At 40.9% G+C, this 23,871-nt stretch overlaps 1 protein-coding gene across 7 annotated transcripts in view; it reads left to right on the top strand.

The window, feature by feature from the left end:
* The first annotated feature begins 18,638 nt into the window (after window positions 1-18,638).
* The window catches only part of P4HA1 (prolyl 4-hydroxylase subunit alpha 1), a 100,226-nt gene continuing 94,993 nt past the window's right edge, over window positions 18,639-23,871 (top strand). For 4 of the 7 annotated variants that reach the window (XM_061405291.1, XM_061405294.1, XM_061405293.1 and 1 more), the window contains exon 1: window positions 18,718-18,909. The gene's annotated coding sequence lies outside the window, so the exon portion shown is untranslated. Of the gene's footprint in view, window positions 18,910-23,871 lie in introns of all 7 variants that reach the window. The other 3 variants (XM_061405290.1, XM_061405295.1, XM_061405289.1) reach the window with 2 other exon arrangements.

The raw sequence follows: 23,871 nt of genomic DNA, 5'->3' as shown, positions 1-23,871 counted from the left end.
AATGTATTTTATACATATGTTTATTAATTCATTGAACACATTCTTATTGAAAACCTATTATGTGCCAAGCATCATGCTAGAATTGGGAACACAATGGTGCATAATATGTTGTCTCTGCCAGCAAAAATTAATTACTCTCGTACATGTGTGTATGTGGTACGAGTGACGCATTATGTGTGTGAGCACGTAAGTGTGTGAGACAAAAGCCCAATTACTCAGTGTTTAACCAGTTACAGGAGTGGACATTAGGATGTAGGGACACTTGAGCAAACTTGGAGAGAAACTGCAAGTTCATTCTGTAAGCCGGCTTACAGTTGGATGTTGTCTCACTTCATGTAAGACAAGAAATAGATCTTAGCAAGCAGGGTGGGAAGTGGTTTCATGAGGGCCCCTTAAATATTAAGCTACTGGCAAAGGGCCCTGTGTGTCTGCATGGCCAATGGTGCCATAAACACTGGCAGGTCTTTATGCTTCTTTTCAAGGGCAAAGTACAATAGCTCTCCTTCTCTTCCACCTCCCTAAATATGAAGTAATGTTTAACACACAGCAGGGAAATAAAACCAAGACTTGTCTCCACTGGGAGACAAGATGAAATAGGACAATTAGAATATACTAAAGTAAAAATTAATTGGATTTCATGATTTTATTATTATAATGTAGTCAGTAGACTGAGTATGGGTTTCTATTTCATGTTAATTGAGCTATTACTCTCTTTGCTTTAATTCTTCCCTTTTAAATTAAAAAAAAATTTACAACTACCTCTGGGCCATTTTATTGAAGTCACTAGAAATTCTATCAGAAAGTTGGCAAAGTTAAAAAAGAAAAAAGTTTCATATTAATTAAAAGGTCTGGGAAGTCTTCCAACAATTGGTTATAACTGTAGTTAACTTTCACTTCTGTATTGTCTTGTATAGTATTATCTTTACCCCAATATCCAAAGGGGTTCTAAGTATTAGACAAAGTGTATACTGTGTGTGGTTGTATTCCCAAGTAAGTATAATTTTTCTGTGATTATTTCATTTCTCAGTTATAGATATCCATAAATATCTAATATTTTATAGCATAAGGAATATCCAAATAGGTGGTCATTAAATGTTCAGTGTTGGATGAGAAGAATTTGGAGGTTTCTCCTGATTTACAGTATCTGTATGTCTGTATTCCTATATCACAGTGGAAGCTTAACAAGTAGTTGTTATCAGTCATCTATTGTCAAAATAATACTTTGTAGCAAGCAACCTTGAAATCACAATACTACTCACATACATGGAGTGACTGGCTAGGTGCTTCTGCAGATCCTGGTCAGGGTTGTTTATGTGTTTAGGGGTGTAGTGCTGTTGAGTAAGCTAAAACGTTCTTGGCTGGGACGATGAGGTGAATTGGCTGTGCTCCATGTATCTCTCATTTTCTAGCAAGCCAACACGGGCACATTCTTTTGAGGATGAAAGGGGGTAAAAGTGCAGAGGGTAAAAGCACAAGTGGAAACGTGCAAGTCTCTGCCTGCACGACAGTCAAAGTATATTTCATGGTCAGGCCCACAGTTACAATAGGAGGGTTTTACAAGGTCTCATGTTGTGAGGGCTTTAGGTCAGCTACATAGTTATAGGGCACAGTCCCCAAGAGATCACATCCCCCCACCGCTCCAGGAGATCATTCTTACTTCCAATACCAATGACATCTTCAAGGGGTTTCCAAAACCATTCTCAGCTTTTTTTTTTTTAGTATTTACTTATTTGACTGTGCTGGGTCTTAGTTGCAGCATGCGAACACTACTGGTTTCAGCATGTAAGCTGTTAGTCGAGGCATATGGGATCTTGTTCCCTGACCAGGGATATAACCCAGGCCCCCTGCATTGGGAACATGAAGTCTTAGCCACTGGAACACTAGCAAAGTCCCTACACTCAGTTTTGATAGAAGGACTCATAAAACTCACTGAGAAGTAATTATACTCATGGCTATAGCTTATTATCCATCAGAGAGCAGACAGAATGAAAACCACAAACACAGCATACTAACCAAACTGATCACATGGATCACAGCCTTGTCTAACTACAGGAAAGTATGAGCCATGCTGTGTAGGGTCGCCCAAGATGGATGGGTCATGGTGGAGAGTTCTGACAAAACGTGGTCTACTGGAGAAGGGAACGGCAAACCACCTCGGCATTCTTGCCTTGAGAACCCCATGAACAGTATGAAAAAGCAAAGATATGACACCGAAAGATGAACTCCCCAGGTTGGTAGGTGCCCAATATGCTGCTGGAGAAGAATGGACAAATAGCTCCAGAAGGAATGAAGAGGCTGAGCCAAAGCAGAAATAAAGCCCAGTTTTGGACGTGTCTGGTGTAAAGAACAATATTGCATAGAAACTTAGAATGTTAGGTCCACGAATCAAGGTAACTTGGAAGTGGTCAAACAGGAGTTGGCAAGAGTGAACATCAACTTAGGAATCAGTGAACTAAAATGGACCAGAATGGGCAAATTTAATTCAGATGACCCTTGTATCTACTACTGTGGGCAAGAATCCCTTTGAAGAAATGGAGTAGCCCTCATAGTCAACAAAAGAGTCTGAAATACAGTACTTGGGTGCAATCTCATAAATGACAGAATGATTTCCGTTCATTTCCAAGGCAAACCATTCACTATCACGGTAATCCAAGTCTATGCCCCAACAAGTAATGCTGAAGAAGCTAAACTTGAACAGTTCTATGAAGACCTACAAGACCTAGAACTAACACCAAAAGAGATGTCATTTTCATCATAGGGGACTGGAATGCAAAAGTAGGAAGTCAAGAGATATTTGAAGTAACAGGCAAGTTTAGCTCTGGAATACAAAATGAAGAAGGGCAAAGGCTAACAGAGTTTTGCCAAGAGAATGCACTGGTCATAGCAAACATGCTCTTCCAACAACACAAGAGATGACTCTATGCCAGGAGCCGGTGAGGCATTCCACTCGTGACAAAGGTCATGAGGAAGGAGGCTTGGCATACGCAAAGGCGGGATCGAGCCTCAGGAGTCCCCCTGGATATTCTCGAGCATCTACCCCCCCAAAAAAACCAGAGTCTGCCTACTTTATTGCTTTGTGCTCTCACCTCTGACTTTACTGGGGGCTGTCCCCCACCACCATCTCGCTCACTCTGTCAAAGAGTTAACTTACAGCTCCAATTAATAAAGTTCCTGGGCAACTAGGAGTGTTTAAATCCAAACCCCTCAGATGGCTAACTCACCTGACAAGTTTACCCGGACTCCTACAGCTACGCATTGTTTACAGTCTCCCAGCCTCTAGAGGCACGGGAAGCTTAAGATATTCAAATAGCTTAGAGCCTCTCAGAGAGTTAGAAACTGTCAGAATAAAACTAGTAAAAAGATTTTATTGATGAGCCAATGCTTGTTGCCAAGTTTCCACATCCCCTGAATTGTATCCTTGAATGTGTATTAATTAATATAGTTGGTATGTAGAAAAAATAATTAGTGGCCTTGGTGTTAGTAACTTTAGACCCTTAAGGTAATAAATTCTTTCCTTTGTTGTAAACCCATTACACATCCGTCCATAGGAATGCAATTTTATCTTCGGAAGATGGCGCCAAACCTTAAAATAATTACTCCTAGAGAAAATAAGTCTTTGTTGATAAGTCCTTGTCAAGAGTCATAAAATGTTAATAGGCCTTCTGGCCAGAAGATGATGTAAATCACCTAAACCATTTGTATATGATAAATTTGCAGGAAAGAAACCCTGGTTTTTGATAAGGATCAAAAACTGCTGACTTTGCATCCCCTATTATCCTCTATGTGTAACTTAAGGTATATAAGCCCCTGTTAAAAATAAAGCTACGGGCCTTGCTCACCAATGCTTGGTCTCCCCATGTCATTCTTCCCTTCAACTTCCAGCTGAGTCTCCATCTGGAGCGTGGATATCCTCTGCGACCATTTATTTGCCTGGGCTTCTAAGACCCACTCGAGAAGGTGTCTAAGGTGGGGCACCTTCCGCTATTCGAGAGGGTGCCTGTGGCCTCCGTGGTCAGAGCTAACCTGGTATCACGGGTTATATTGATTTTCCGTGTAAACCAAGCTACTCAGCTTCTTTTCTCCACTGAATTTTCCAATGAGCTATCCTCATTCTATTATTCTTTATATCTTTGATGAATAAATAAATAAATAGTCGCCTAGGCCATCTCTCCTTCGAATACCCTGGATCAGCCAGGGCTGGACCCCTGCAACTCTACACATGGATGTCACCAGATGGTCAATCCCAAAATCAGATTGATTATATTCTTTGCAGTCAAAGATGGAGAAGCTCTACAGACAGCAAAAACAAGCTGACTGTGTCTCAGATCATGAACTCCTTATTACTAAAATGGTTGTCTGAGGAGGTCTTACAAATAGCTAAGAAAAGAAGAGAAGCAAAAGGCAAAGGATAAAGGGAAAGATATACCCTTCTGAATGCAGAGTTCCAAAGAACAGCAAGGAGAGATAAGAAAGCCTTCCTAAGTGATCAGTGCAAAGAAATAGAGGAAGACAATAGAATGGGAAAGACTAGAGATCTCTTCAAGAAAATTAGAGATGCCAAGGGAATATTTCATGCAAAAATGGGCACAATAAAGGACAGAAATTGTATGGACATAACAGAAACAGAAGACATTAAGAAGAGGTGGCAAGAATACACAGAAGAACTGTACAAAAAAGATCTTCATGACCCAGATAACCACGATGGTATGATCATTCACCTAGAGCCAGACCTCCTGGAACGCAAAGTCAAGTGGGCCTTAGTAAGCATCACTACGAACAAAGCTAGTGGAGGTGATGGAATTCCAGCTGAACTATTTCCAATCCTAAAAGATGATGCTGTGAAAGTGCTGCTGTCAGGATGTCAGCAAATCTGGAAAACTCAGCAGTGGCCTTAGGACTGGAAAAGGTCTGCTTTCACCCAATCCCCAAAAAAGGTAATACCAAAGAATGTTCGAACTACCACAGAATTGCTCTCATCTCTGTTGCTAAGCTACTAAGTCACTTCAGTCGTGTCCAACTCTGTGTGACCCAATAGATGGCAGCCCACCAGGCTCCCTCATCCCTGGGATTCTCAAGGCAAGAACACTGGAGTGGGTTGCCATTTCCTTCTCCAATGCATGAAAGTGGAAAGTCAAAGTGGAGTCACTTAGTCGTGCCCTACTCTTAGCGACCCCACGGACTGCAGCCTACCAGGCTCCTCCATCCATGGGATTTTTCAGGCAAGAGTACTGGAGTGGGGTGCCATTGCTCTCATCTCACACACTAGCAAAGAAATGCTCAGAATTCTCCAAGCTAGGCTTCAACAGTACATGAGCCAAGAACTTCCCGATGTTCAAGCTGGCTTTAGAAAAGGCAGAGGAGCCAGAAATCAAATAGCCAACAGCTGCTGGGTCATCAAAAAAGCAAGAGTTCCAGAAAAACATCTGCTGCTGCTGCTTCTAAGTTGCTTCAGTCATGTCCGACTCTGTGCGACCCCAGAGACAGCGGCTACCAGGCTCCCCCAATCCCTGGGATTCTCCAGGCAAGAACACTGGAGTGGGTTGCCATTTCCTTCTCCAATGCATGAAAGTGAAAAGTGAAAGTGAAGTCCCTCAGTCGTGTCCTACTCCTAGCGACCCCGTGGATTGCAGCCCACCAGGTTCCTCTGTCCATGGGGTTTTCCAGGCAAGAGTACTGGAGTGGGTTGCCATTGCCTTCTCCGAGAAAAAAATCTACTTCTGCTTTATTGATTACGCCAAAGCCTTTGACTGTGTGGGTCACACAAACTGTGGAAAATACTTAAAGAGATGGGAATACCAGACTACCCTACCTGCCTCCTGAGAAACCTGTATGCAGGTCAAGAAGCAACAGTTAGAACCGTACATGGAACAATAGACTGGTTCCAATTGGGAAAGGAGTATGTCAAGGCTGTATATTGTCACACTGCTTATTCAACTTCTATGCAGAATACATCATGCAAAATGCTGGGCTGGATGACCCTTAAGCTGGAATCAAGATTGCTGGGAGAAATATCAATAACCTCAGATATGCAGATGAGATCACCCTTATGGTAGAAAGCAAAGAAAAACTAAAGAGCATCTTGATGAAGGTGAAAGAGGAGAGTGAAAAGCTGGCTTTAAAGTGAACATTCAAAAAATGAAGATCACGGCATCCGGTCCCTTCACTTCATGGCAAATAGATGGGGAAACAATGGAAACAGTGACAGACTTTATCTTCTTGGCCTCCAAAATCACTGCAGGTGGTGACTGCAGCCTTGAGATGAAAAGACACGAGACAGCATATTAAAAAGCAGAGATGTTACTTTGCCAACAAAAATCCATATAGTCAAAGCTATGGTTTTTCCAGTAATCATGTATGGATGTGAGAGTTGGACCATGAAGAAGGCTGTGCACTGAAGAATTGATGCTTTTGAACTGCAGTGTTGGAGAAGACCCTTGAGAGTCCCTTGGACAGCAAGGAGGTCAAACTAGTCAATCCTAAAGGGAATCAATCTTGAATATTCATTGGAAGGACTGATGCTGAAGCTCCAATACTTCGGCCAAATGATGAGAAGAACTGACTCATTGGAAAAGACACTGATGCTCTGAAAGACTGAAAGCAGGAGAAGGGGATTACAGAGGATGAGATGGTTGGAAGGCTTCACTGACTCATGGACATGAGCCTGAGCAATGGGAGATGGTGAAGGACAAGGAAGCCTGGCATGCTGCAGTCCACGGGGTCGCAAAATGTCAGACACGACTGAGCGACTGAATGAACGACAACGATGGCTTATTACAGGATAAGAATACAGATTAAAATCAGCTGAGGGGAGAAGTATATTAAGGTGAAGTCTGGGAAAATACTAACTATGGAACTGCCATTTTTCTCTTCTCATAGATTCAGTTCAATTCACTTCAGTCGCTTGGTCATGTCCAACTCTTTGCGACCCCATAAACAGCAGCACGCCAGGCCTCCATGTCCATCACCAACTCCCGGAGCCCACCCAAACTCATGTCCATGGAGTCAGTGATGCCATCCAGCGATCTCATCCTCTGTCGTCCCCTTCTCCTCCTGCCCTCAATCTTTCCCACCATCAGGGTCTTTTCAAATGAGTCAGCTCTTCATATCAGGTGGCCAAAGTTTTGGAATTTCAGTTTCAACATCAGTGCTTCCAATGAACACCTAGGACTGATCTCCTTTAGGATGGAATGGTTGGATCTCCTTGCAGTCCAGGGGACTCTCAAGAGTCTTCTCTTACAGCACAGTTCAAAAGCATCAATTCTTTGGTGCTCAGCTATTTTTATAGTCCAACTCTCACATCCATACATGACTACTGGAAAAACCATAGCCTTGACTAGATGGACCTTTGTTGACAAAGTAATGTCTCTGCTTTTTAATATTCTGTCTAGGTTGGTCATAACTTTCCTTTCAAGGAGTAAGTGTCTTTTAATTTCATGGCTGCAATCACCATCTGCAGTGATTTTGGAGCCCCCCAAAATAAAGTCAGCCACTGTTTCCACTATTTCCCCATCTATTTGCCATCAAGTGATGAAACCCAATGCCATGATCTTCGTTTTCTGAATGTTGAGCTTTAAGCCAACTTTTTCATTCTCCTCTTTTACGTTCATCAAGAGGCTCTTTAGTTCTTCTTCACTTTCTGCCGTAAGGATAGTGTCATCTACATATCTGAGGTTATTGATATTTCTCATAGACTCAGAATGCATTATTTTCCCAGCATCAGTGCATGACAACAAATATAGCATGTTGCCAACCAGGGAGACTCCCTGGAGTGTTGGTGTCCTGAATTTTCTGAGGGCTCCCTCACCTAAAGCCCCCACCCTAAATCACATTGTTGGTCTTTGTGGTGTGGCCATCCTGTACTCTAAGACTATTGGGTATGGCTAATCCCCACTCTAAATCACATTGGTAGGCTAGCCACTATGACCTAAGCATCCTTGTATTTACCGCTTGCATTTCTTAAAATTAATTGTTCATAATTATTTTCAAAATCATCAAAACAGATATAAAATTCACCAAATTGGTTCTATGACTAAAAAAACACACGAGGAAACAAAACCTCACACAATTTTATACAGCATGCAATGATGATTACTCATATTAATATAGTATTTCATACTTTCCCAAGAACTTTCAAAACAGCCATCTCAGTTGATTCTTATATGTCTTTGAGTAGTTGATAGGGGAAATATCATTATGGCCATTTGCTGGATGAAGAAATTTCAGCATAAAAGTTAAAGGGATTCACTCAGGGACACCTTGCTGTACTGTTAATGATGCACAAGAACTTGGGTTCATTGAATCTACTAGAGCTCCTTCCAGAACAAAAGTTTTTCTTCCTGACAAATACTATAATTCTGTGACTGAATGAATTTCAAGTCCTAAACTCTTGAATCTCGCTTCACTAAATAAAGTTAGAATTTCTGGCATTCTTCTCTGGTTTGTTTGAGTTCCTGACAAGCTCAATCGGGTCAAAGAAATACTTGGACTGGTCAAAGCTCTACAAATCTTTCTGACAGCCAAGGCAGATGCTATTTGTTTATACATAGAAGCATTCTTCTGAAATGGAACTTATTGTTTTCAGTAAAATATTTTAAAATTTTGTATACATTTTCCATGCCTGACAGAATAGCTGTTGGATATTCTCCTGAAAACTATAGCACTTGAAAATATTCAATATTTAGGACTCAAGCTATTTATATTCAATGAGTTATATACATTGCTAAGGAAAGATAACAGAACATGGAAAAGGAAGTGCAAATGAAGGCTGAAACAGCTTTCATGCTATCCATAAATTGTTCACAGAGAAAATTGAGAAACAACCGTGTCTTATTTCTAATACCTGATAAAATTCCTGAAATAGTAGATCCTCAGTAAATATTTGTTGAATGAATGAATAAGTGTTAACTAACATAGGTTTTCAGTTTTACCAGTTACTTGGTAACAGGCAGTATTCTCTTGACATCATTGTTTTCCTCTTGGAAAATGAGTACATATCCCTTGGGAATTAGAAATTTGGTTCAAAACCAGAGAACAGTTAAGAGATGAGTTGGAGCCTTCTCTACAATGAATCATACTCATATAGGGTACTGCATGAGTTAAGATGTGCTTGGTTACTTGCAACTGAAATTTGATAAAATGCAAATTTAATTTGCTTAAACAGTAAAGGAACTCATTAGCTTGCATAGCTAAAACATCTAACTGAAGTTCAGGGCTCAGATACCACTGGATTGAGGTTTTTACTCTGTTTCTCTCACCTCTTACCTATTTCATGAGCTGTCTTTGTCCTCAAGTTGGCTTCCTTCATGGTCAAAGAATGGCTAACAGATCTTGGGGGCTATTTACTTTCTTGTTACTATCCAGGCAGTATGTCCACTCAACCTCGAAGCAGAAGTATTGGTCTTCACTCTGTTTGGGTCAGTTTAGGTTATAATCCCCTAACCAAACAATTCCTGCAGTCAAAGGAATGTCATGAATTGACATGAATTGGCCTGAGTTAAGTGCCCGTCCCTAAACCAATCACTGTGGCAAGACAGATTGTGATATTACTGATATGAATCAGGTTTATCAGGATGAGGGGCCACCCCTGATTTTGGAGAACAGTTTCTTTGATCTGCATTTAATATATTTGATTGCTTTGGGAGTGTTTTCTGCCATCATCTCTGCAAATATTTCTAAAGCCCCATTTTGTCTCTCTTCTTCTGAGACTCCAGCTACATATATGTTGGATTATTTGATCCAACAGCTTTGGATGTTCTATTTGTTTTTCACTTTTTTCCCACTTGATTTATTGGTTTGGATGACTTGATCTTTTTTTCAGCTGTGTTGAATAACCAATGACTTCATCAAGAGAATTTTCTCTAAATATCATGGGATTTTCCTCCCTAGCGTTTCATTTGACTATTTCTGTTTTTATTTATTTAAAAATTTGGGGAAGATTAAAATAATACTAGTTATTGAAGAAATGAATAAATGAGTAAGCAAAATTCAAGTTAGCCAATTTGCTTAATATTGAGAAACTCTTTGTTAATTGGCCTCAATTCATCTATTTGTTGTAATTTTCATCTCTCTACTGAAATTCCCCATTTGTTCATGCATGTTGTTAACTTTTTTTTTTTTAGCTAGTTATTTGGAAGTCCTTATCTGATAGTTTGAACATCTGGCTTATCTCTGAATCCATGCCTGTTGAGAGCCTTATCTCCTGACAGTGGATTTTTTAACTGTTTTATGTATCTAATGGTTTTTAATGAATGCTGGACATTGTGTGTAGCACAGTATTATTTTTTGATAAATTGTGCCCACACCTTGCAATGAACATATCTCTTCTTCTGTCAAGTTGTCAGTCTGATTAGGAGCTGAGCTGAGCTGAGGCTTTGTTGTTGCTATAGTTACTTTTGTTATATAGCACAACCTTCAAATTCCTTCAGGAGGAAGAAGCTGTGTCCTTGTGCTTACATAATGTGGGGGCTGGGGTGCCAGAGAGTTTTTCTGCTTTCCTGCTTCCCCCTTGACTTTCAGTTGTCCCTGCATTCTTATGCCACAGAGGAGCTCTCTCTCTACACCCTCAGCACAGTCTCTACCTCTCTCCTCTCTGAGTTTGTGTGGAGATTCTCTGTCCTCTGGTCCAGTCTCAGTCTTAGGCAGGCCCTGTGTGCCTGGGCCTCAGGAGATAGGACTTTTTCAGTCTCTTGAAAGGCAGCCACCTCAGCCTTTCATGGTTGGTCTTGGACAAGAGTTTCCTGCCTCTCCCTCAGCAATAGTAGACCTCAGCTTGTTATCAGTGAAGGATCCAGGGTCCAAGAGAGTTTCCTGCCTCTCCCCTAAGAATAGAGGGCTGTTCTATAGTTTTTCCATCCACAAGGAATCTTTACCTGTGCCCTGGGGAGCAAATGGTTTCCTGCCACTTATCCTGGGGAAAAAGGTTTGCGCCATTCAGTGCAGCTCTGTGCTCTTCTGCCCTACTCCCAGTCTTTCATTTGAGCACCACTAAGCTTGTGGGAAGAACAGGTAGTACAGTCTCCCCTTGTGCTTGAGGCTCCAAACTGATAACACTGGGACTTCAACAATTTGTTAAAATTTTTGCTGGGTTTTTTCTTAACTCTGCAAAGATCTAAACTTGTGTCCCGTCACTCTTTGGAACTCAGGTTACTTGATTGCCTTGCAACCTGCGCTCTCTAATATGCTGAAGAACATTTACGATTTTGTAGATTATCTGATTTTTTTTCCACTGTAAAGGTGGAAGCAGAATTCCTTGCAGTTTTTTACATCCTAAGCAGAAGTACAATCACACCTAAACTGAAAGGCTGGATAATTTGGAAAGTCTTAATACAGTTGGTGAAGGGAAGAATGAATACTAGGTAGGCAACCCACAGTGTCCATTCCAGGTAAAAATATAATTAATAAGTACAATTCTAGTCATAAGTTTTGTAAAGGAAAAATTTCGCTTGCCTTGTTTAAGCAGCAAGTAGGTTAAAAGAGTAATGCTATGATTATAAACAACTCTAACTTAACATTCTATAATGTTTATTTTTCAGACAAGTTATACATTCAGTGTAACTTTGGGGCTCTGTTCATTGTAGGAACTCAGAGACCCAGACTGATGAAGATTTCATCTTGATACAGCTTCCGTGGTAACTTCAACAGAGGGAAGGGAACATGGTGAAACACATTCTGACTTTCAAATATGTTGCCTTCATTGACCAAAGCAAATTAGTTGGCCACAACTAACTTCAGAGAATGTGAAGAGTAGATCTTTCTGTCTGGGAAGAGAAAAGCCCTAGAACCAGTTGGTGAACAACATGAATGAACTCCATGGCGAGGTAACCCTGCCTTCTCAGCCAACAGCAGAGAGATATGAACAGTTAAAATGTGCTTGATTCAAGTTGAGCAGAATTAAATCTAAAGAAACCAGATTACTTTTAAATTAGAACTGCAGCTAGATAAAGAGTCAGAATTTTAGCCCTTGTATCAGTTCCTGTTGTGTTGTGGAAATCTGCTTAATATTGACAAACTGGTTATTAATTAGCAGAGTAAGTGTGTAGCCTATGATGGTCCCTGTCATTTCAAATCCATTAAGATTCAGAATCAAATTCTTCATTTTTTCTACAAATTCAGCTCACTTTCCCAACTTCCTTATTTTGTTTGTTGATAACGACTATTTGGCCAGTTTTCCAAACTAAAGACCATGGCACAGTTTTTATGTAATTCACATGTCTTGCTTCTTGAGAGCAAAATATGAGTAGGTCATATGCCTCTTCATATTAAAATTAGAGGTCTTAATACTCCTATTGTGCTTTTTGAGAGAAGATCGTTCTTATTTTCTGGAGTCCTCTTCCTCAGACGATTTCCGTGATTTCAAGAATGTTTGTCTGGTGTAAAGGGTCAGTCCTAATAACTGCATTCACCGCTAGGAGAAAACATTGGGAAATTTACTCTGACCCTTGAGAAATGTCATAATCTTCAGACATTGTTTCAGTTGTGATCATATATGTAGGTAAATCAGTTTCTTATTGCTGCTATGACAAATTACCACAAATTTGATGGCTTAAACAACACAAATTTATTATCCTACAGTTCTATAGGTTATAACTCTGACAGTGCTCTCATTGGGCTAAAATAAAAAAAAGTATTGTCAGGGCTGTGTCTCTTTTTGGAGGCTTTAGAGAAGAATCCAATTCTTTTCTACTTTCTAGAGGTAATTCTTTGCTACTTTCCTACATTCCTGACTCCTGGTACTCCTCTCTCTATTTTCAAATCAGCAACATATCAAATATCTCACTTTGCTTCCACCCTCATGTCCTTCTCTGATCAGGGCAAGGAAACATTCTCAGCTTTAAAGAATTTATTTAATCAGATTGGGCCCAACTGGATAATCTGGGCTAGTTTCTGCATATAAGGGTCCTTCATTTACTTACACCTGCGAAGTTCTTTTGCTGTGTAAAATAGCATATTCATAGGTTCTAAGGATTAAGATGTGGGCATCTTTATGGGGCCACTATTCTGCCTGCCACAGTGAGTGTCCCTGTTGAGGCCACATGGTGGAGGTGGTCTGGCTGCCCTACTGTAGCCACTCTCCTCGGTGCCACAGCGACAGGATGTTGGTGACTGGAGTGGTTTCTAGTTTCAGCTGCATTCTAGAATAACTCATCTCTTGACTTTCATGTTCTTACTCAAGATTAAGGAGGAAATCCCTATCACTCCTTGTTCCAAGGCTCATCCCACCCCCAGTGACATAGAGAACTCATATGTTTTTACACTGTGTTTTTACTTTGTTCACGGTAAATAACATAATGTTACTGCACTGTTTGAATACTTCAATGCTTTCCCACTGTACTTGTTCCAGTACTAAGCAGGCCCCGCTGACTGAGCTTTGCATACCGATCATACCAGTTTCTCCCTTGCTTATTGCTCTACAATCACACTGAATTTCTTTTCTCTTCTCAAAGGCACGGAGCTTTTTCCTGCCACAGGATTCTCACACAACCTGTCCTCTCTCTTACGTGAATAAGAACAAAAAGATTGTTCTTACATACTTTGGCTGGCTAACTCAGGTCTCCAGTTTATGTCACTTCTTCAGAGACACTTTCCCTGTGCTATGAATCTAAATTATGTCTTTCCTATTACTGTTTTCCATTATTCTTCTTCATAGCATCTGGTCATTTTCCTTGTCACTTTTGTTTATTCACTTATTTATTTAAGTGTACTGTTCATTTCCTTAAAAGGACCCCAAGTTCTATGAGAGCAGGAAACATATTCCCAGCACTTAGCATTATTTGGCTCATATAGGGAAACCTTGGAGAAGGCAATGGCACCCCACTCCAGTACTCTTGCCGGGAAAATCCCATGGATGGAGGAGCCTGGTAGGCTGCAGTCCGTGGGGTCGCTAAGAGTCAGACACGACTGAGTGTCTTCACTTTCACTTTTCACTTTCATGCATTGGAGAAGGAAATGGCAACCCACTCCAGTGTTCTTGCCTGGAGAATCCCAGGGACAGGGGAGCCTGGTGGGCTGCCGTCTATGGGGTCACACAGAGTCGGACACGACTGAAGCGACGCAGCAGCAGCAGGGAAATCTTTATTGGATGAATGAATTCCCACTGCCACAAGTGCAGGTTTTAACTCTATCCAATAAGTTTATAAACTCTTTAAAAGCAGAGACTGTCTTAATTAAAGTTTGATCTTCCACAGTGCAGTAGACAGTGTCTTGGACACAATGGTAGGCCTTCCCCAAATATTTACTCAGTGAATCTTGGATTACTAATCTAGATACCACTTTCTTCTAATTCACATAGCACAATATTGCTAAAATATTGCTTCCATCATCTTAACCCCTGCTAAAGAACCTACCCACCATTATCTATTTTATCAAATTTAACTTTATTCAGTCTCCTAACTCTCAAGGTTATTTTATTTTTTTTATTTTCCAGAGAAGGAAAGACTTATTACTTGCAGCAAGTGAGGACAGCACATGCTTTTCAAAGCAGTGTCTCCAAGTATGTAGTATCTTATCCTCACAATACATTCAACATTTATTCACTCTATCAAATAATTTCTAATTGTTTCAAATGTATGAATGCCTTCAATAACAGGGTCGGTGTCTTCTGTTATGGCTGCCTTTTTTGTTGGGCACACTAGTGCTCAGTGTCAAGGGAAGAAACCATCATTCAAAATGTGAAGTAAAAACTTGACTTATTACTTTCTATGTTAGAAAAACACTATACTTGTTTGACACATTCCCTCTGCTGATCTTATCTAGGTTTTGTGAAAGATGGAGTTCAGGGATTGGCTGACTTTCAGAGGTTAAAGTGGGTTGACGTCAGCCGTGGAAGCATGATTACTCTGCTGGAGAGACTGTTGACAATTCAGAGATGTGTTCATGAGAGTAAAGCTGTTCCTGTCTGGCTAACTTTAAAAGTGGGAGGCTGTCAATGACTGGGTGATTTTTCAGAAGCTTGTTCACAAGGTTGAGTGTCCATTTATCTATTAACTGAATTTAAAATCACTTCTGCTCATTAGCTATTACAGTGGCTACATAATAGGCTTTTCCTAAGAATATAGGACTTTAAGTATTTTTAAAATAAATATTTGATTGATGAAATTTTCAGAAGTAAAAGAAGAGATTTAATGGAGGCTTACGTACGTGTGTGCTCAGTTGTGTCTGACTCTTTTGACCTAGGTAGCCCACCAAACTCCTCAGTCCATAGGACTCTCCAGGCAAGAATACTGGCATGGGTTGCCATGCCCACTGCCAGGGCATCTTCCCCACCCAGGGATCGAACCTGCATCTCCTATGTGTCTGCATTGCAGCCAGATTCTTTACCGCTGAGCTACTGGGGAAGCCAATGGAGGTTTACCTCCATGTTTGACCATTCAGAGGGGATTCATGTCTTTTCTACCCCCTAAAGTATTTGCCTCTTCATTTTAACTAAGCAAGGATGATGATGTGGGTGGTCATATGTAGATTTGATATGAAGTGTCCTTTTTGGGCAATCAAATGATATTGATAGGGATAAGTAAGAAGTTTCAGCTTCATAGTTCTGATAATGTCATGTAAATTTTTAGGATTGTTGTCACATTTGGGAAAAACCCAATAAGGTTATTTGAATGACTTTAAAGAGTTCAGGGCACATCAGTTTTCTTTAAACTGATGACATTCTAACCAGTTTGTTATGGATATCCTAATTAAATTCTGCCAAAAAAAAAAAAAAACCCACTTACTTACTTTTATTGGTTAAGCATTGATAAGCACTAAATCTTTAATTAAAAATTTATACATCCAATAATTGGAAGAATTTCTCAGCGTTTAGTGTCTGACCCTTTACCTTTGTTTTACAGTGCTGGGCGGGTCAGAACAATGGGTGGTAGGAGTATTCTTGGATGCCACTCCTACACTGGGACAGCTGAAAATAGCTTAACTATACATGGGAGTGACTGTGAATTACAGAAATAAATCCCACTAAACTCAAACCAAATGTATTCTAAATGAAGTTCCCTTCAGTTATTATAAAAATGCCTTCTAGCCATTCCAACACTAGACAAGGGGACGTGTGACAGAGGGAAATCAGTGAGAAAAGAATTAGCAGTCTAAAGATTGCAGGTAAAATGTTTACTTTCACAAATTTTACAAAAGCATAAGACTGTGTGAGTGTATTGCTAAGTCCCTTCCAGGGTCTTGGACAGGGCTACTGCAAATGAAGTCCCCCTAAAGCTGAGACTTTCTTAGCTTCACTAAATCTGTCTCAAGGTCTGGAGCCATTTTATTTACAGGGTAAATTGCAGTTTTCAGGATTTTCTGCTCTATATAGGGCCAGTGGATACCACTGATTATAGTTTTACTTGAGACCAAGATTTAAGGAAAAGATCTTTGCCTTGCCCTTTAGGTCAAAGGCTCCCTGCTTTTTGTTTAGACTAGTGGTTCTCAAACTCTTTGATCTCATAACCACTTCATGCTCCTAAAAAGTATTGAGAACTCCAAAATGCTTTTACGTGGATATCTATCAAAATTGACTGTATCAGCAGTTAAAACAAACATGCAAAATATTTAATTCATTTAAAAACAACAATAATAAAGTAACCACTTTATTACATGTTACATGTTAATGGGAGACCTGGGTTGGATCCTTGGGTTGGGAAGATCCCCTGGAGAAGGGAAAGGCTACCCACTCCAGTATTCTGGTCTGGAGAATTCCATGGACTGTATAGTCCATGGGATCACAAAGAGTTGGACACGACTGAGTGACTTTCACTTTGACTATACGTTAACAGGGTTTACAGGTGGCGCTATTGGTAAAGAACCCGCCTGCCAATGCAGGAGACAGGGGTTGGATCCCTGGGTCAGTAAGATCCCCTGGTGGAGGGCATGGCATCCCACTCCAGTATTCTTGCCTGGAGAATCCTATGGACAGAGAAGCCTGGCAGGCTACAGTCCATATAGGTTCAGAGTCAGACATGACTCAAGCAACTTAGCACGTACATGTTAAAATACTTTTTAACAAAAAATAACTTTTCCAGAGCAAAAAGAATTAGTGAGAAGAGTGGCATTATTTTACATTTCTGCAGATCTCTTTAAATATCTGACCTAATAGAAGATTCTCATTCTTCTGTGTGCACTCTGTTGCAATATCCCAGGACCTGTAGTCTCTGCAAAACCCCACTGTACTTTCATTAGCATGAAAAAGGCAAATAAACTTTTAGTATGAAGTAATTTTTTTTCCTGTGAATTCCCTGACCACACTCTGAGAACCGCTGATTAGTGGTTCACTATATTTTTCACTGTATTTCCTTTGAGTTGCCTAATGTTCCCTAAGTACCCTCTCTATGATTATTTCTTTATCTGTATAATCAACCCCACCTCCTAGATAAGAGTTAAATCTTAATTATTGCTGTGCCGTTTATCATTCATGGAAAACTTTAGAAACAATGTTTAATGACTAACAAGTCTTAGAGAAGTCTTTTTTCCTTCATTGTCTGCTTCCAGATAGTTAAGACTTCTTTTAGGAATATAACGGCTAAGGGAAATGTTAAACGAAGACCAGACACAAGACTGGGTTTCTTATATGCTCAGTTCAGTCAGTCAGTTCAGTCGCTCAGTCGTGTCCGACTCTTTGCAACCCCATGAACTGCAGCACGCAAGGCCTCCCTGTCCATCACCATCTCCCAGAGTTCATTGAGACTCACGTCCATCGAGTCAGTGATACCATCCAGCCATCTCATCCTCTGTCGTCCCCTTCTCCTCCTGCCCCCAATCCCTCCCAGCATCAGAGTCTTTTCCAATGAGTCAACTCTTCGCATGAGGTGGCCAAAGTACTGGAGTTTCAGCTTTAGCATCATTCCTTCCAAAGAAATCCCAGGGCTGATCTCCTTTAGAATGGACTGGTTGGATTTCCTTGCAGTCCAAGGGACTCTCAAGAGTCTTCTCCAACACCACAGTTTAAAAGCATCAATTCTTCGGCGCTGAGCTTTCTTCACAGTCCAACTCTCACATCCATACATGACCACTACAGCACCATCTAATAATTACCAAATCCTTTCTGTGTGCTAAGCATGTTCTAAGTGCTTTACATACATCATCTCATTTAATCCTCACAACGAGGAAGGTACTATGAGGTACCTATTTGTCATTCTCATTTTGCAGGAAACTGCGATACAGAGAGATCAATCCCCATAGTTTTATGGGACTGAGCCAGAAATTGAACCCAGAAATCTCCGGAGCGCGTAGTCCGTTATCTACTGATTAAGTATAAAGATGTGAGATGGAACAAGATACACATAAAATGAGTGTAGGTGACAGAGGGAGGTAGGTAAAGCAAAAAGCCTCAGGGCCGAGACAGCAAGACAGAATATACTGTGTTGTTTTCCACCCAATACTTATTCTTTTCTGCTCTATTTTCTACGCTTCTATGTTCCTCTTCTCACATTTAAGACATTTCCTCGCTGGTGCTTTCGTCGCTCAGGCCTGATTGAGGTGCTGATCCCAAAATTCAGGCTCTAAACAACCTGTTGAAAGAAGCAGCGCAAATCCCAAGTAACCGTGGAGACGGTGGCGTGGTGAGAGCCCCGCGCAGGCGCGTTACATCCCAGGCCCGCCCGCCGGTCCCTCCTCTCGGCCTCAGACTCCACGGGCTGGTGAGGAGTCCGGGGCGTGGGCCGTGGGCCACGGGTAGGGGCGGAGAGGGCCGGGGCTGGGCGCCTGCGCAGACGCCGGGCCGCTGGTGTGATCGAGCTCACGTAGCGAGGGTTGCAGTCGCCTCCTCCTCAGCGCAGCCGTCGCAGTCTGGAGGTTATAAAAGGGCTAACTGGCTCCCTCTGCTGCCCAGTCGCGCCGCCAGCGGGCTGAGGGAAAGGAGTAGGTAGCCGGCCGGGTGCAGGCGACCGGGTACTGAAGAACGCGCAGCTCTCGCGTGCCACTTCCCAGGTGAGACATTCGCCCGACCTTGGGGACTGAGGCTGCAGTCCTTGGGCAGCCGTGGCCTTTCTCGATGGCTCTGCTGGTCTGGTCCCTGCCCCCTCTCGTGGTATGGCTCGGGGGCGGGGGGTGTGCTCCCCAGTTTACTACTGTTGCCTCAGTACTTTCTCCTTTGGAGACTCGCCCTGAGCCCCGTTTCCCCTGGGAGCCCCAGAGGCCCTTTAGCAGTCCTCCGTGCTCCCCTTTCCACCGCCTCGCAGGTTGGCGCCCCGGACCGCTAGGGCTGCGGCAGCCTCAGTCTCCGCCCCGGGGACCAGCACTTTCTTGAATATTCCTTCCTGGGGAGGAATCACCCTGTTGAGTTTTCCAAGCGCCTCGCCTACGTGGGTCCCTCCCTTCAAAGCTGAGGGGTATGCAAGGGTTTTCGGCCTCCACAGCCGCAGATGGTTAGCATGTGGCAATAGAGAGCGGTTTTTAAAGCTTAGACCAGAGGCTGAAGCGCTCGGGCATTTTTATTCTGCCGGAGTCGTGGGGTCTGGGAAGCAGACCTACCCGGGAAAGTTCAGGTTTAACTCATCTGTTGCGCGCCGCGGGCTGATTGAGCAGCTGGAGGTAGCCCCGGGCAGCGAGTTTCCGGCAGCTAGGTTGAGGAAGTCGGCTGTCAGATCCTCCAGTGAACTGGGAAGCTAGTCTTCTTCCTTCCTTCTTCTGCTACAAAAATTTTTTAAAGGCACATGAGCTTCTCCCCTCCCCCTCTCTTTCTCTCAGCCGAATTTGCAGCTTTTAAAAGTCCACATCAGTAAATCAAATTCCGTGGCTGTGTGAGAAGTCTGAGTTGAGTTACATGGATGGCCCGCAGCTGCATGTTTTTAAGGGGGCCAGGGGAATGGTTTCATAAGACCATTTCTCCTAAATAATCGAATGTATTAAATGCAGTCAGGTCGTAGACACTAACAACATAGACGTTCCGGATAGAATGGACAGGACTTGGAATTTTGCACTGTTTGCTTTAAGAAAGGGATGAAGCAGAAGCTGGATCTCCTTTTAGGAAATTGATCTAAAAGGCCAAAGAGGCTTGCCAGTTTCAACTTAACTGTTTCTGGTTTCTCTTGAGAGCTGTGGCTCTTGGACTTTCCCTTGGAATGCACTCTGAAGGAATGGAATAGCCACTACTGAGTGGGGGAAGGGAAAAGACGTGGCAGCAGTGTTCTTTCATCAACTTTTGCCTCCTCTTCTTCTTTTTTTTTTTTTAATAGGTTCTGGCAAGAAACGTATTTCCCCTTTTAGATTTATATGTAGCTTATGAATGAGGCTAGTCTTTTCCTAAAAATCTGATGAAATATTCAAGTCTTCATAGTGGGAATACTGGAATTTAATTTATGAAACACTTAAAAGGGATTTTTCTGATCAAATATCTGTGGGAAAAACGGATATAATAAGCAAGAAATATTTAAGAAGCTGAAAGTGAACAACCTTGAATAAGGGTTTTTCCCTTGATTTAAAATTTAAGTAGACATTCAGTGATTTTTTTTTTAAACTTTGACTTTTAGCCTGTGAATGTAATTCCTAATCTTAACGATGAACTTCATATTTACCTTCCTCCCCCCCAATCGTGGGAAGTGTAAGTTTTATTACTTACCTTAAAACTTTTTTATTTATTTATTTTTGGCTGTGCTGGCTCTCCCTTTCTGCCCATGGGCTTCCTTTAATTGTGGTGAGCAGGGACTACTCTCTAGTTGCCCTGCACAGGCTTTTTATAGCGGTGGCTTCTCTTGTAGAGCTCTGCAGGGGTTTGAGTAGTTGGGCACATGGGCTTAGTTACTCCTTCACATGTGAGATATTTCCAGACCAGGCAGGGATCAAACCCAGGTCCTCGGATTTTTAACTACAGGGCCACCGGGGAAGTCCTGTTACTTAGTTTTGAAAGTCCTGTCAGTTTTGGTTTTAGTACATTATGCCTTAAGTCCTGTGATATTTTAGATGTCTGATGGCAAAGGATTCTTATAGATTTAACCTAGTTACTACGAAAAGGATTACTTTGTGTCTTTAGGTGAAGAATGCTATTTCCTTTGATATCCTACAATGAGTTTTATTTTGAAGTACTGAAAATCAAGGATTTTTGTAAGCGGATAATTGTATTTGCCATTTTGGTAATTAAAATAGTGAAAAAAATGAAAATATACTTTTAATTATTGCAGAAAAAATTAGTGTAAAAGACTAATGAAAAAAAAAAAAGGCTGTGTATTACCAGAGTACTGCAGGTTGTTGCAGGTGAATCTTGGCTTTTTGGTAAGGAGATGTTAACCTTTTCTGTTACCTCAGAGTGGGTTGTATACTGACAAGCAGTATCTTTTATAGGGCAGATAGGTTTGAGCTCCTGCTTTTATTCCATGGATGCAGCCTAAAGCTTGTGAGCCTTCACTTCTGTGAATAGAATGCCTTATTTTACTTAGCAGTTGTCAACTGGGAGAAATATAATTACATCACTTAGATTTGAAAAGTGTCCCTGTGGGATTCATAGTAGTACTTCTCAACCTATTTTGTGGTCGTGAAGTCCATTGGAAATCTGATAGAAGGTGTGGACTCTGGGTCTGAAAATGCAAGTACACATATCAGTGTGGAATTTTAATCACCATTTACAGAAATTCTCTCCCTCCATAAGTGCATCTGTAAATTCTAAAAACCCTAACCCTGTTAAGAACTAAAAAGTAAAAAGAGATACAGAATAAAGGCATCTAGGTATCTTGAGGCAGGATTTCTTGAATATTTTGGAAAATCGATCTAGGCTTTGTATCTGACTGGCCTTGACTGTATAGATTACCCTAGTAAACTTTGGCTAAAAGAGTTTTTAGGGCTTCCTGGATGGCTCAACGGTAAGGAATCCAACTGCAGTGCAGAAGATGGGTTCGTTTCCTGGGTTGGGAATGATACCCTGGAGGAGGAAATGGCAACCCACTCCAGTATTCTTGCCTGAGAAATTCCCTGGACAGAGGAGCCTGGTGGGCTACAGTCCGAAGGGTCACGAAAAGTCTGACATGACTGAACAACTGTGCAGAGAATAGTTTTTAACAAAGTGAATAAGTTAGTTGGAGAATTGTTGAATTGCTTAATTGCCTAGGTAATTATACATCATGTTGGCCTCCCCTCACCCCCTTACATATTGTAACATATCTTTGGTTCTGCTCTAAAAGTGGAAAATGCTTGAAGGTAAATAAATTGCATAGACCCTTGGCATTACACTTTATTGCTCTTCTTACAGTGAGATCTTGAATCTTTTAAAAAATATTTGTTTATTTGGCTGCACCAGGCCATTGTGCCATACAAACTCTTAGTTGTGATATGTGGGATCTAGTTCTCTGACCACGGATGGAACCCAGTGGGCCTCCTGCATTGGGAGCTTGGAGTCTTAGCCACTGGACCACCAGGGAAGTCCTAAGATCTTGAATCTTAGAATTACATTATAAGGTGCGAGTGTGTGGGTGTGTATAGTAAATGAATATGTGAGACAAGCCAAATAAAGTGGGTATGTGGTTTTGTGAAAGCTTCATTAATTAAAGCTTCATTTATGTTTCTACCCTATGAAATTTATTTGTATAAATTAAAGCTATTCTCTCATTAGTTTTTTCTAGCCAAATAATTGTGCTTCAGTAAAAACTAATGAAACTCAAAGGATTTCATTACGTTTACTCCAACAGTTTTGAACTTGATGTAATGAAAAACATTCCTTTTCCTGAGGTTGTTTGGATGATCAGTGTGACTATTAGTGCATTTGGTTGTGCATTGACAAAAACAATATAGAGATTTATGTTTCTTATGTAGTTGTCATCAGTGGGTGAGTACTCTCTTGGACTTCTTAAACTTCCTGCTTAGTGTTTTATATAAATGTCCATGTTTAGTGTCCATGTTTTGGTTTGCATATTTTTCATGTAAATAGTGATATTATATCAAGTTAATATACTCTGTCTTTTTTTCTTGTTGGGCACTGGAACTATTTTTTCACTGTAAATATTGTGAAGAGAAGCCTGAAATTTAGTGGTTTATTTTATTTTATCTACCTGTTTAGCAAAACCTTAACTAGTTTTCTTTCTACCTTTACTTTTTTTTATTTTGGAAAAGAAACACATGACAGTAAAAATTCTTATACTAGTCATTTTTTCTTCCCACTAAGAATTTTTTAGGGGATTGAATTGGGCTTTTTTAATCAATCTGATAACAATTAAAGGACTTTCAGTTCAGTCACTCAGTCGTGTCCTACTGTTTGAGACCCCTCATATAGTATGTACTTCTTGTGGTGGGGGGAGGATGTCTGGCTTCTTAAACTCAGTATTAGTGCTTTGAAATTCATCCATATTATTATGTGTTTGTGTCTTTTTATTGTTGGATAATATTATATTGTATGGATAGACTGCAAAACTTTGTTTTAGTCCATGTTCTTATTGACGGCCATTTGGGTGGTTTTCAGCTTTTAACTATTATAAGTAAAGCTACTATGAGCATTCACATATAAGTCTTTGGAGGAATATATACTTTCTTTTCTCTGACATAAATGTCTAAGAGTGGAATAGCTGCATATGTGATAGGGAAATATTTTTTCCCAGACTGTGGCTTGTTTTAATTCTTTTAACAGTGTGTTTCAAAGGGCAGCAATCGGCTCTAATCGTGGACAGAATGTCTGTGCAGAAAATCTTTTTCTGTGCAGAAAGATTTAAAAAAAAAAAACTCTATAATAAGTGAATTCTGCAAGGTTGAAGGATAGAAGGTCAGTATATAACAATCAGTTGTATTTCTATATAATAGCCAAGGACAATTGGAAATAAAAATTTTAAAGTACCATCTCAATAGCACCAAAACTTGTAAAATATTTAGTATTAGCTTTACAAGACATGTGCAAGATTTATATAATGAAAATTATAAGACACTAATGGAAGAAACCAAAGAATACCTACATAAGTGGAGAGAGATACCATATTC

Source organism: Bos javanicus, chromosome 28, assembly GCF_032452875.1.
Source record: "Bos javanicus breed banteng chromosome 28, ARS-OSU_banteng_1.0, whole genome shotgun sequence".
NCBI classification, from domain to species: domain Eukaryota; kingdom Metazoa; phylum Chordata; class Mammalia; order Artiodactyla; family Bovidae; genus Bos; species Bos javanicus.
This window is presented reverse-complemented; position numbering and strand designations above follow the sequence as displayed.